This window comes from Hippocampus comes, unplaced genomic scaffold (assembly GCF_001891065.2).
Source record: "Hippocampus comes isolate QL1 unplaced genomic scaffold, H_comes_QL1_v1.1 scaffold122, whole genome shotgun sequence".
NCBI classification, from domain to species: domain Eukaryota; kingdom Metazoa; phylum Chordata; class Actinopteri; order Syngnathiformes; family Syngnathidae; genus Hippocampus; species Hippocampus comes.
In genome coordinates this window covers 3,569,058-3,581,760 of record NW_017842059.1, presented here as the reverse complement: position 1 = coordinate 3,581,760, position 12,703 = coordinate 3,569,058, and the positions used below count along the sequence as shown (strand labels likewise).

The window sequence follows — 12,703 nt, the reverse complement described above, 5'->3', positions numbered from 1 at the left end:
TATATATATATATATATATATATATATATATATATATATATATATATATTTTAATTCAATTGAGTTGTAAAGCTTTTTAGGTCAGATTAACCCTTTCATGGACAACAGTTACTACAGCGGACAGCTTATCATGTTTACAGGGTGCATGAAAGGGGTTAATGGTGATGGGCACGTCACCTTTCTATAGGCACTTCAGAGAGCGAGAGAGATGCATGAACTCAGTGAAATCATTCCTATGTACAGTACATTTCTTCACTTAACATCATTTTCGTATGGCAGCACTTGTTTTGATTTCGAATGATTTGGAAGTCAACCAGCGTAACCAACCGGGTTGTGCTCTACTTTGGAGGGTCCGCTCTTCTGTCTGCGTTATTGCATTTTACTTAGCCGTGTGAAGTCTGAGTCCGGTGCAAATGCAGCAGCTCTGCTATTTGCAGCACCACAGCATTATTTACCGGCGCAAACCAGAGATGACTTGGCCCCTGTGAGCTGACTTTTCCTTTTGAATATTTGTCTTCTGCGAACTGCTGACTTTAGCAAAGCGGGCAACTTTGTTTGTTTGTCTAGCTCAACTTAAACAAGGCGTAAAGCTGGTTCTTTCAAAGCAAATTGGAATGCTTCTGAGTGTTGAGTGCCCCACGGAGGTCAGAGGTGTCTGCTATATTTACCGGCTCTGTAACTTGATCTGTGGCATTCTGGATGGCTGTGCTCATGCTATCCTCTCACACTCTGGGGCCACAGCCTCCCAAGCAGCAGCCCTGTACTATCTGTCCATTGGTCGGACCGCTCAGAACAAAGGTGAGGACCTCATACAGTAACTTAACTGCTCTCATATTTCATAGTTATTCTTTTGGCTGCCCGCTTTCCTCAGCTCCTAGTTACGTCTTCTTAACGAAGGACACTAATGATTGATGATGAGGGATTATCTTCAAAAAGTTCCTGGTTTTTTTTTTTTCCTAGCCTGACAAGAGACCGCTAACTAAGTAGCAGCTCATACCCTGAAGAGTGAACATACATGATTTCTCGTTCTGTTGGCAGAGTGCAAGCCTTGATTTCATGTTTAGCAACATTTTCCCAGATGGGGACCGATCCGTTATCTGAACCTGAGCTCCATAATTGCATTTTTGCCCCTGATTTGATTATATGAGCTTGGCGTAAGTACATTGTCTGTCGTCAAATTGACATTCATTTGGTGCTGAGCCAATGTGAGCCTGATGTGAGAGACACAACGATGGAAAAAGTGGGTCTTCGCAATCGTCTAAATCCCAAGTGTCAAATTCAAGGCCTGGGGGCCAGATCCGGCCCCCCCACGTCATTTTATGTGGCCCGCGGGAGAAAATCATGTGTGTCAACTATCATGATTCTTGCTGAAATCTGTACCGAAATGTCAAATTGTCAATAAATATCGTTGAGATTTTGCCCTCCGAGGGAAGCCGTAACTCCGTAGTGGCCCGCGACAAAAAATAAGTTTGACACCCCTGGTTAAAATGAAAGCTTCTTAAACTTAGGGCCGGGATTCAAAATGATGGGTCACTCTTGATTTGGCTGTTCATTTTTCAGAGCCACAATATTATTGATCATCAAGCTAGCAAAAACCGTAACATTTTTTTTTTTAATGAATTTGGGCTGTTGTAAATTTTCCTCCGCGTTCTGTGTCATGAGTTTATTACTAATCTCATATGTGCTATGGCAATACAATTTATATTTTAGTACGTTTTGTTCACTTGGAGGAAACAATCTGGTGTAAACTTTGGAATTGTTGCTGTTTCACATCCTTGCTGCATTTTGTGGAACAACGTCCAACGTGTCCTTACGTTTCCTCAGGTGGGGATCAGGGTCACGGAGCCTCTGAGTGCGTGGACATTGTGGGTCAGAAAAAGCAGAGCAAAGTAGCCCATCAGCCTTCACAGTCTATGGGAACTGCTACGGCAGGTAACCGTGTCATACGTGTGATTTTTAAACATGAACACTTGCTGTCAGAGTGCACTGGGATTGGATATTTGGATACATACGTTCATAACGTTACATCATGCGATATATTTGCATGCATGAAAGAAAATCAAATTCCACTGAAACCAACCTTTTTAAAATGTATTTAACCTTAATCTTCTTTTGACCACGTTCCACTTTTTAAAAATTTGGATGAGCAAAAAAGAGCATTTGATTGGAAACCGAAATCCTCTGGCCCCTCTCCACTTCAACTGATTGGCACTTTGCCGTGTGCGGCGAATGTCCCCTAACTTTGCGAGGAAATACAGAGATGCTTCACCAACATAAAGATCTCACATTTATATTCTGTATGTAGATGGAAGAACAAAATGTGCCTGTTAAATGTTTAAAAAAAAGATAAAATTGTGACCAGTCCATGAATTGAGCATTATTGAAATAATTGCATTCCCACATATATCTACTGTATCTTCACATCAAAATGCAGTTTTCCTTTCATGTTTTTAAGTGAAATAGACTAAAATTAATCACAATGATAATGCAGTTTAACATCTTCAGCAGTGCTTCCTGTTACCCTAATTTAAGTTGCACTTAAAAGAGTAAATATTTTAAGTGAGTGAGTGCTGTGTGTCTGTTGAATCAAATGTCATTTGGTCATTTAAGGATGTGCATAAACCTGAAATTAAATATGATGAACATGTGATCGAAGAAGGCATTAAGAAGACTGCCATTCAAGCGAGCCATCGTAATCTAATTCACGCTCATCATCCCAGTCTTTACTTTTGATCACCGTCTGATTATTGTGGCAGGAATTTAAAGTACAGTCATACCTCGGTTTTCGACCATACAGTGATCCCTCGCTACTTCGCGGTTCGTTTATCGCGGGTTCAGTGCATCGTGGATTTTTTCAAACATATAAAAAAAACTTTAAAAAAAAGTTTTTTTTTTTGTTTTTTTGTTTTTTTTTAATGTACATTAAGTACAGTACTGTATATGTTGCTCTATGTGACTCGCTGTTGTTTTGCAGCTTCTCGCGGACCCTTTGCAGACTTAAAAAATATATATATATATTTATGATTATTATTATTATTATTTTACCTGTTTATGTTAATTGGTCGCTACTTCGCGGATTTTCGTTTATTGCGGGTGGTTTTGGTCCCCATTAACCCCGATAAACGAGGGATTACTGTATTCCGTTCCAGAAGGCTGTTCGAAAACCGATTTGTTCGATAACCGAAACCACGCTCTTTTTAAAAAAATAATGTTTATTGAACACGTCTGTGCACAATCGCACAGATCGAACGCTATACAAGGAAGCGTCACTTCCTCGTCTACCCGAGGAAGCGTCACTTCCTCGTGTAAGGAAGGCGAGAGGAGTCAAGTGATGCATTCAAGTGCGCTCAGTTTGTTCGAGAACCGAAATTCGGTCGTCATCCGAGGCATAAAAAACTCGAAATTTTTGGTCGAGAACAGAGATGTTTGAAAACCAAGGTTTGACTGCAGTAGTAAAACCGGGCAAGTATCGTGACTGTCCTGGAATGTGCTGACATTTACACCAACTTTCATTTGGGAGTCAGTGTTGCTGGCGCAGCAATTTGTCACTCCAATAATCTGCTTGTCAGACCTCTCTTCGATTAATTTTCTTTTGCTTTTTGTATCTCAAGTAAAAAAAAAAAAAAAAAGAAATATAGAAATAGAAAGTGCATGCAAGCCCTCATAAAGGAAGCAAAAGCATCCATTGTATTTTCACTTGTGAAGGCAGCACATCATCACCTTGCTGCCAAATTACATTTGTCAATGAATGTGCAAAAATGTTCTACAGTATGGTGATTGAAAAATACCGTCAATAATTTGTCTTTATTCGCATCTAACTGTATCTGTCACACTTGCTTAAAAGTGAGTAATGACCGTTTGACTTGGTTTGTGATTGGGGCATACCTGTTTGTTAAAGTCAGAGGTTGACAAAGTCAGACGGGAAAATCTTCCGAGAATGTGAGAAGACAAAAGTCAGACAGAGCATCGCATGTTATGTTCAGTGAAGATAACAGGGCGTGACTTACTAACTTTAGTTTGTAGAAAAAGAGAAGCTCGAGAAAGTGCTTTTTGACCAATTGCTGTGGATGCTGTATTTGCTGCATATGGTTGTTGTTCCTTCTTTCAAGAATATTAAAAAAAAAATTGTAAAGCTTATCCACATCTCCTATCTAATATTTGAATAAATTTACCTATGACATAACTTTCACATAACATGGTCACATCACTAATCGCAATGGCATTGCCCTCCAGTGGGACAGATAGTTTATGTTTTGGCTGTTTAGTTATTTTTTTCCTCTTTTTCTCCCACCTTTGTATCCAAGCAATGTATTTTGTTTTGCTTTCTCAATGTGACACCCAAATTGTTCAGTGCTACAGCAATGCGTTTCCATCCAATGTTTCCCCTTTTTTTTGAATGTATTTATTTATTTATTTAACGTATTTATATTTTTTTACACAACACTTTGCTCACTCAACCATATCTGCTCCAAGGGCCCTCACTCAGAAGCACCTCAATTTCACTCATTAATTATTTTTGGTACTTTTGTGCATTGATTTGTGCCACGATTCACAAGCTTCTGATCAAGCGACTGACTAAATGATTTGTATTTTCATTCGTTCGGTGTTTTGCAGACCTTTCATTGTTGAATTTGGACATTTTGAGGGAGGGGGGAGGGGGGTACATGAGGTGTAAGCTTTAGAGTACATTTCCATGTGAAATGTGACCTGGGAAAAGTCCATGCACATCTTGGTCAGTAAGACCAAAACTTTTCAAATTTTATAAATCGATTTATCAATCGATTGATAGATTCATTCATTCCTGGAGTTGCAAAGCATTGGGTAAAGGTGGCAGCTGCCACCCATTGCCACCCTGTAAAACTTTCTATGATGATACATGTACTGTGATTTAAAGTTTAAGGAAATGTGTTCATCTTTATCATTTAAATGCGTTAAACATCTATTAATCTTGACATAATGTTGTTTGACAAGTTGTACAGTGCTACGTGCGGCTCAAGAAAGAGACTATGTGACCTAGTCAAGTCTGAGTATTGCAAGTGTGGAGTTTTGTGAGTTTGTTTTGCAGTGTGCGTGAATAGTAAGTTAGCATCAGTCCATTAAGTGGTGCACCAGGGAAGGAATATGATTTTCAAAATAAGTGTATCAACTGGAAGTGCCCTGTCGGCTGCTTACATTTTGCTGGCTTAACAGCGTTTTGATAAATCTGCTTTTTGAAATGTACCTGCCTATTGGTCCTTTTTAGTCCCCCCCCCCCCCCACACACACACACACACACATACAACTGTGAGGTGTTGGGATGTGGTGTTGTAGTGTTCATACATTGACACGAATGATCAAGGTGGAAGGCAGAGGCTCATTTCTCAGATCTTTGATCTCCTTTGCCAAAGGTGCATCACCCGGAGGTCTATTTGCAGTTCCTTTGCACGCTTCGACCTCAGGCATGGGCTGCAGCAAAACACTTTCTGCTTCCACCATGTCAAGGACTGCACCTCACACATGCTGATTTTAAAAGGCATGAGAGAAGCTGCTTCAATTGGTGGCAAACGGAGTCAGCTGTGTGCGCAAATGCTCCGTTTTTAATGCGCCAAGCTGCGTGCGTCTGTGCAAAGATCAAAATGTCGTCGAGCCCGCTTCTACTTACAGTTTGACAGCTTCTGGGCATGAAAACAGAGGCCATAGAGAGAAGTCTAATTGAATGGAGGAGTGCAACTATGCAAATTCGCTCACTCGTTTGGTCGTGTCTTCATAGTATCAGCCCTGTGACTGCAGGATGGATGGATAGATGGATGGATGGATGGATGGTATCCTTGTAATGTGTGCAACAAACAGTAATCTAACGTGCGCTCGACCAAAGCTTTGCCCTTTTCCAAGCTCTTGGCACTTGAGTTTGTATTCAGTTTGATTTACTTGCATTCATAACAAGCACATTCTAGACTTGAGTGGGGCCGAATACATATGCTGCATTATGTTGAAACTGTTGCAGCAATAGCTGGATCAGGTACACCTGTGGCTCTTGAGATCAAGTTGTCAAGTAGCAAAGCCAAGATTAATGTGAAGAAGTTTGCAGCTGATGACTGAAGGCAAGCAAAGAGAGGCGTCAGAGTGACCTCAGCAACGTCCTATCTGCTTACATTTCAGAGTATATATAGACACTTGTCAGAGCCAAACCCCGCACAGCTCAGAGACGATCATTTCAACCCCCCGTGTTTTTTTTTTTTTTCATCTTCACTATTATATTATTTATCTTGTATATATATCTTGGGCAGTAAAACTGCATTGGAACTTCCAAAGTGGAACACAATGTGTTCTTTGACATTTTTTTTTCTATTTTAAAACAATTCCCACAGTAAAAATATTGAATTGTTCCGTGGTCAACTATTGCCAGTTGTAAGTAACATGAACTTAATAAATTGTAAAACAAGTAGAAGGAGAAGTTACTGTTGTATTAAAAATGAATAAATAATCTAAACTCAAACTAAAGCTGCTCACCCTTTTAAGGCACCTGTGACTATTTGTATTGTTGGAATCAATAACGCTTTGTAATTTAAGTCTTTTTTTTTTTTTAATTCTGTTGTACTGAGCAATCAGTGACTTTTCTATGTTGTATTAAGTTACTTATTACATACAGTCTCTTAAAACCTACAGGCAATTAAATTAGAGCGCCCACCTGACTTCACATCATTGCTGGGCAGGGTCGGAGCGGGACTCATTTTCAACCCTGGAGTTTCAGGGCACAGACTGGCCCACTTTAGTTCACAATGGCATAATGCAGATACACTTTTACCCTTATCAATGTTTCAATCTTAAAATAACCTACCGTTCCTCCAACGATAGACTTATTGCACAGTCAAACCTCGGTTTTCGAACGTCTCTGTTCTTGACCAAATCGGTTTTCAACCAAAAATTTTGAGTTTTTTTATGCCTCGGATTACGACCGAAAATCGGTTCTCGACCAAACTGAGCGCACTTCCTTACATGCGGAAGTGATGCGTCCTCGGGTAGACGAGGAAATGACGCTTCCTCATGTAGCGTTCCATTGTGAGCAGACGTGTTCAATAAAGATTTTTTTTTTAAAAAAGAGCGTGGTTTCAGTTTTCGAACAAATCGTTTTTCGAACAGCCTTCTGGAACGGATTATGGTCAAAAACCGAGGTATGACTGTATTTGATCAAAAATCAAAATGAAAAATGAGAGTTTATTTGAACAAGTATGAGAACATAACTGGTTCAAATAGGCAAAAGGACAAAAGGAACTAATAGGCAAGTGTATATGACGTGGGATATTTTACACTGAACAAAGCATATTTATCAAACGCTGTGAAGGCCGCAAAATTAAGGCAGCTAACACCACACTTCCTGTTAGTGATCTTATTTTGAAACCTATTCATGACACTTCCCAGCAGACTGCTAAAGTGCTAACTTACGATGGCCTCACATCAACAATAATCAGAGCAGTGGTTCTTAACCTTCTTAGCGGTACCAAACCCAACCAGTTCATACGCACATTCACCGAACCCTTCTTCAGTGAAAAATAAAAATTTATATTTTTTACAAAATCAAGATGTATTAAAGAAATACGCATTTATTAAAAACAGAAAAAAATAAATAAAATCTCAAGAGATAAGCATATTTTTTTTTAATTTGTATGACATGCTGTCACAACAGTCACATGTTGACTACTAAGCGAACTAAATTTCCCATAGCACCGATTGGACAAGCAATGTAATGTGATCATCTGGCCAAGCGGGCATGTCATAACTAATTGACATGTTGAGTCGGGTGTGTCTTACCCTCCATGGCAGAGGCTCCATCGAACCCCTGAGACTGATTCACCAAACCCCCAGGGTTTGATCAAACCCAGGTTAAGAACCACTGAATCAGAGACTTTCCCATCATGCTTTGTTGCTTGTTACATCTCAGACATGTGACTGTGTCATGCATGCCCCTTTAATGTGTTATTTTGTACAGAGGGCGGTGAACTATAGAGTGCTGTTGTTTCTAGTGGTGTATTAAATTATCGCTACTTTTGGTATTAAACTATTGCAACTTGGTGAAACCCTTGGTAACAAAGGTGGTGCAGTCAGTGCTATATCTACTGTGGATATTATAATGGCTTGCAAGTATGTTACTAGTATGATAAGAGACTTGTTGGATTCGTTGTATTATATTTGCTGATTTCAAAACGGATCCGCAGGCTGGAGGAAACGAACATGCGTGTTGGAGTCGTGTCCTTGCGCAGTTTATATCGCACACCCGCCCAGCAGGAATTCGCCAGAATGTCCCGATTACTCCCTCCAGGACTGTTGTTGAAGGAACTCAAAGCAAAGCATATAGAGAACATGCTATCCCATACAGAAAAGTCCCACGTCAGAACTGGTGTAAACCATCTCAACTCTTAAGCTGTTAAGTTTGTGGTGGTGAAAGTGATGCTTCTGGTTTTGAGAGACACACTCAGTCAGTGAAACCTCATCTCATCTGTTCTTTGCCAAGGATTCGCAGTAGCCCTCCTGCTCAAAACAACCTTCTCTCATGCGTGTCAATCAGTTGACAGCTTTCTTCCAATGGATCGAGTATTTTTTTAATTCACATTTGAACCCTTTCATGCACCCTGTAACCTGATAACATGATCAGCTGTCCACTGTAGTAATCGCTGTCCCTGAAAGGGTTAAACTGCATTTCATCTTTGATTGATATCTGAACAATTTACTGATGAACAGCAACACGGAGGCTACAAATGAAGAACAAAAATGAACATTTCAAGCAGCCTCACAACTGTAGCTCCAATAGTATCGGGGTTCATGGAAATCAGCCATGCAATAGGCCCTGACACCGTTTTTAAGTCATCAACCTAAACACAAATACAAGGGTAATCATGGAAATGACCAAACTAGCGCAGCGAACTACACAAAGAATTGAATGAGAATTCCAAAGTATACAAAGACTGTGCCTGTATGTTGCGGTTTCCTTGGCTACTCTCCTCTCAAGAGTGAAATCCAGTGTTGTCTGACTTGTCCTGATGTCCACACTCTCAGTAATGCCCCCCCCCCCCCACCCCACATTTGCTTGAATGTGGAGGTTTTGATAAAAGTCAAGTTGGGCAGTCAAGGAATTATTAGACTACCCTTTCTTCTTTATTTTCATGCTCATCATAAATGCCTTGTACAGATAACAGTAAATTGTTTGGCCTAATATAATGAAGACAACAAAACTAGTTCATAAGGGTTTTATTTATGTCCTGAAATGTATCCCCTTTTTCCATGGTTTGCTTGCTAAATCACCAAAACCGCGCGCTCACATCATCGGCTATGGCGGTGGGTTGCTGAAAACAGTGCTTCGAGGCATTCCATGTTTTCTTTGCTGTCTATTAGTGACATGATGCGCCTTTACTGGTCTATACATTTATTTCCTTGACTGTTGTCTCAGCCGTTCTATATACAACATCATGTACTGTGCAAAAAAAAAAAAAAAAAAAAAAAAAAACCTATGAAAGCAGCTCTTTTCACTTATGCGCTTTTATTCATGTGAGGCCACACTTGTCAAGTCAGGGGTTACCGCCGTGAAGCCCGCGAGCACCGGGTAGCCTCTTTAGGGCCACACTAGCAGCCCGTGAGTCTCTTCTAAAATAGCTCACCGGTGATGGGATATTGTGATTTTCTAGGAATGTTGTAGATGTCATCATTTTGAAAGTGTCAACACTGGCAGAGATGTACAGAAATGGTGTTGCAAAGGATATTTATCTGTTTCCTAATTATTGTGAGGAATCCTTTACGTGATCACACCGATCACGTAAAGGATTCACATAAATGATTATCGCATATAATCACAGATAAAGGTAATTCGAGCAAATCCAAAAGAATTGTGTACTAAACTGGTAGTCCTTTGCATTCATCGGTACCCAAGGAGTACAGTAGCTCTCAGTTTCAAAATGTTTGGTGGTTTTAGGAGGGGGTGGCCCGCTGGTCGACTGGTTAGTGCGTCGACCTCACAGTGCACAGATGCAGGGTTCGATTCCGGCTCCGGTCTTCTTGTGTGGAGTTTGCATGTTCTCCCCGTGCCTGTGTGGGTTTTCTCCGGGTATTCCGGTTTCCTCCCACATTCCAAAAACATGCATGACAGGCTGATTGAACACTCCAAAAAATGTCTCGAGGTGTGAGTGTGAGCACGGATGGTTGCTCGTCGATGTGTGCACTGCGATTGGCCGGCAACCAGTTCAGGGTGTCCCCCGCCTACTGCCTGAAGACGGCTGGGATAGGCTCCAGCACCCTCCGCGACCCTAGTGAGGATAAAGCGGATCAGAAATATCATATCAGAAAATAGATGGATGGATGGATTTTAGGAGGCCAAAAGTATTTGGACATTTGGAACCATTGTAAATACAACAAACTCTTTTTCACTCAATGACAGCATCAATACTGGAGTTTATGGCCATCACCACATTTTGAGTTTCTTCGCTTGGAGATGCTTTTCCCAGACCATCATGACTTAAGTGGCTGCTTGTTGGTGTGTACTTCAGCCTTCACGTTTGTCTTCATTAACTGGAAAGCCTTCTCAAAAGGGTTGGGATCTTGGCCACCAAAGAATATTCCATTTTTCTCCCCTCAAAAATCTTGTCAGAAAACTGGGTCGCTCCACTAATGCAATGCAAACCCTTTCACTGTTGCCAAGTACTTGTTGTTATTAACCTGTCAAGCAGTACTCAACACAATAGCATGTGCAGCCTGGCTTGCATTTGTGTTTTGGCCAGCAGTAAATGTTGGCTTATCACCAGAATGCCACCTGCTTGCCTAGTTCATTTTTGAATTATTGAGGAATGTTTGGTCCGAGAGAAAGCTAAAGAAAGAGGCGAGTTGAGAGAAAGTGTCAGAGACTTACGAGGAGGGGAAATTGCTCTTGGAAGAAGTACCACAGGTGTTCTCATAGAGTAGGCAATATGCCAAAAGAGCAAGAAAGAATACAGTATGCAGCACTAAGACACATTGAGGCAAATATAGAAGAAATAGGAGCCTCCCACACTGAACTCAACACGGATCAGCAACTCCAGACACTTTATTTATTTAAATGCTGCCGCACACGGGGCCTACTTTGGGTCAGAATAGCAACAGTCGTGGCCGGCTGTACTGACCTACAAACAACTTTGGACTCTCCTATTGAAGCTGCGGGAGGACATACCAATCCCTAAGATTGGGAGATGCCTGAAGTGCAAGACAATTCAATTGGAGAATGAGAAGATGGTAAGGGTGGTCGTTACCACCCCTTGGCCCCTGTAAAACCGCCATGAGTATCCCTTTAAACACTTCAAGGTGCAAGCTAATAATCTTTAGATAGGAGCAGCTGCTTACTGATGCAATAAATTACAATTTACAGACAGATCTGATCGAAAAAATAATCACTGACTTGTCGATTATCAAAATAATTGTCACATCTCAATTTTTGATCGTGACCAAATTAATCTCAATCGTTCATCACTATTTTCTGGTCATTATCGTGTTTAATGCACGCGCACAGGACATACTTGTCACTCGTGTGCAGCACACGGTGTGCAGCTCCTCCCACATGACGATCATGTCAATTAAAACCATCTCAAACCATTTCTTTACAGCAGTTTCTGAGTGTAGCAGTGGGGTGTATGAGACAGCCATACGGTAAGAAGTTCAAGTAAATACAGGGTCAATATAGTGAGTTTTAAAACATTAAGACAAACGGGGCCGAACTCGTTTTGTTGTTCATATCATTCGATATTTATTGGTTATTTTGGCAAATCTTGTTTCAAGAAATAATAGCCTGACTCAATAGAATCTTCATTTTCATTACTGAAAGTGTGTTTTTTAATCATATCTTCGGAACCGAGATATAATGCACGATTCACACTCCGTAACTCGGCTTGAAGATATTTGTATGAACCGGACGGTAAAAATAAATACAGAGAAATCAAATTAGGTGGTTTTATATTACCGATTGCAGTATTGAGTGGAGCAAAAACAAGTATTCTTCTTCTTCTTCTTCTTATTATTGTTATTATTATTATCATTATTATTTTTATCAAGTCAACACGTCCATGATGGTTTTAACGTTGTCTTTAGTTTCTTTGCGTCTGGCACACTCGTCTCCATGCAGCCCAAAATTGTCTTCACGCGTCACCACACGCGACCCTTTTACTCAAATTTACAGTTTTAATCTGCACGAATTACAAATTACGTGTATTCTTGCTCTTAATGACTACATCAGACAATTATTTGTTTCAACTGAGAAAGTGTATTCGGAGTGATTAAGAGCTCGCGCGCGCGCGCGCACACACACACACACACACACACAAACAAACGATAAATTAAAAGGTGGCGGTAGACAATAAACGGTCAGCAGGTGCAGTTCAACACGAAAATAACCCCCCAAAACGTGAGAGGACTGTGGTCTTGTGTCGTCGTATGAAGACGCCAGCTGGTTCTGTGCAAGTCCGCTGGATTTTAAATCAGTGGCACGTTTCAAAGTGACGCGAAGAGGGGGTGGGGGGGATTCACAACAGTGACGTGCCTCGGGCTCCCTGACTCACTGTATATGCACATTTACTGGAATGGCACCGCTGAAGTGAAATTTGTTGAGGCTGTTAAAAAAAATGACAACAATGAATGTAAGTATCCACTTGGAAATCCGGTTAAACGTTTCCATCAGTTTAACATTTAGTGCTAAGCTAAACAGGTATTTTAAAAA

General features: G+C 40.7%; 1 protein-coding gene across 3 annotated transcripts in view; it reads left to right on the top strand.

Moving 5' to 3' along the window:
* usp2a (ubiquitin specific peptidase 2a) overlaps positions 1-12,703 on the top strand; it is a 47,664-nt gene that overhangs the window by 7,939 nt on the left and 27,022 nt on the right. Inside the window, exons 1-2 of one of the 3 annotated variants that reach the window (XM_019861602.1) lie at positions 719-798; positions 1,825-1,932. The gene's annotated coding sequence lies outside the window, so the exon portion shown is untranslated. Of the gene's footprint in view, positions 1-718; positions 799-1,824; positions 1,933-12,551; positions 12,624-12,703 lie in introns of those variants that run through there. The other 2 variants (XM_019861603.1, XM_019861604.1) reach the window with 2 other exon arrangements.